This window comes from Belonocnema kinseyi, chromosome 9 (assembly GCF_010883055.1).
Source record: "Belonocnema kinseyi isolate 2016_QV_RU_SX_M_011 chromosome 9, B_treatae_v1, whole genome shotgun sequence".
NCBI lineage: Eukaryota > Metazoa > Arthropoda > Insecta > Hymenoptera > Cynipidae > Belonocnema > Belonocnema kinseyi.
Window position 1 is genome coordinate 46,791,566 of NC_046665.1, and position 1,782 is coordinate 46,793,347.

Sequence of the window (1,782 nt, forward strand, 5' to 3'; positions counted from 1 at the left end):
ATTTTGAAATCTCCTGAAATCTTTGTGAAATTATTAACATCTTTGCAAACTTGAGTGTAATCATTGAAGCATTTGTAAAAAAAATTAAATCTTTGAAATCCTTGTGAAATCATTAAAATATTTGTTAAATTATTAAAATATTTCTGAAATTATTTGAAAACATTGAAATCTGTAAAATATTTTGAAATCTTTGTGTAATAATTGAATTATTTGAGACATTATTGAAATATTTGTAAAAAAATGTTAATCTTTGTAATCTTTGTGAAATCCTTAAAATATTTCTAAAATGATTTGAAATCATTAAAATCTGTAAAATATTTTGAAATCTCCTGAAATCTTTGTAAAATCATTAAAATATTTCTGAAATTAATTGAAATCATTGAAATCTGTAAAATATTTCGAAATCTCCGGAAATCTTTGTGAAACTATTGAAAACTATGAAATTGTTTTTGAAATTATTAAAATCTTTGGAAACTTGCGTGCTTAAATCTTTGGAAATCTCCTGAAATCTTTATGAAATCATTAAAATATCTAAAATATTTGAATATCTTTTGAAATTTTGTATATCTTTTTGAAATATTTAAATATTTCTGAAATCAATTTAAATATTTATAAAATCTTCGAAATCTTGGTAAAGTTTTTATATTCTTCTTTTTAAAAAACTCTATGTAAAATCACTGAAATTGTCGAGAATGTATTGCAATCCTTGAAATCTTTTCTTAAATTATGTAAATATGTGTGCAATTATTTAAACCTTGGTGTAATCTCCGTGAATTATTGGAAACTTTTGTGAATTTTATTTATAATCTTTCAAAGTCTGAAATAGTTTTAAATTTTGGTAATCTTTTAAAATCATTGTGAAATCGTTTGAAATCTTTGACAAATTTAGATATCTTTTGAAATCTTTGACATCTTTGTGAATCTTTATGAAATATTTGAAAATTGTGTACGATCTTTGAAATCTATGTACAATCTTCGAAATTTTTATGAAATCTTTATAAAATTTTTGTAAATCTTTGGAATCTTTGTAACACCATTAGAATATTTCTGAAATCATCTGAAATCTTTAAGAAATCATTTAAATATTTGGAAATCTCTCTAATTCTCTCTAATTCTCCAAGAATCTCTAAATCTGATCTAAAGGACCCCGCACTAAATGTATGGGAAAATGGCTTTCGGTGAATTTAGCTGAAACTTTGTAATTTTTAAGGTTATAAGTGCCGGATGAAATATCCGTAAAAAAAATTTAAAAAAAATTGACAGTTTTAGCGCTATACGGCGCTAAGCGCTCAAGATCAGTATATAAAACGAATTACAACAGATTTTGTTACAAAAGCGATGTCAACATAGAAATCACGGTTTAGATCGTTCGCCTAAACAGTTGACCGATAATAACACTCTACCCTTCGCAGGAGGGTTGAACGCTAAGCGCTCAAGATCAGCGAATAAAATCAATCCTAGTAACTTTAGCGAAAAGAGATGTCACTATAAGAATCACGCATCAGAAAATAGTCAATAATATGTTTAGCCAAACCAATGAGTTATATTGCGCGCTTCTCGAAACGATCAAACGCTAAGCGCCCAAGATTTGAACTCGACTAAGTAATTACTTTTTTAAAGACAGAAATGGTATCCAAAGTAACATCAGTAACTAGTGCGCAGATCGATAATAACAGTGTACCCTTCGCCAGAGGGCCGAAAGCTAAGCGCCCATGATCAGCGAATAGAACCAATCCTAGTAGCTTTAGCGACACAAGCGATGTCTGTATGCGAAACACGCAT

The 1,782-nt window shown here is 27.9% G+C and overlaps 1 protein-coding gene across 1 annotated transcript in view; it reads left to right on the top strand.

Moving 5' to 3' along the window:
- LOC117180031 (disks large homolog 5) overlaps positions 1-1,782 on the top strand; it is a 33,431-nt gene that overhangs the window by 18,671 nt on the left and 12,978 nt on the right. The gene's annotated exons all lie outside the window — the stretch shown is intronic.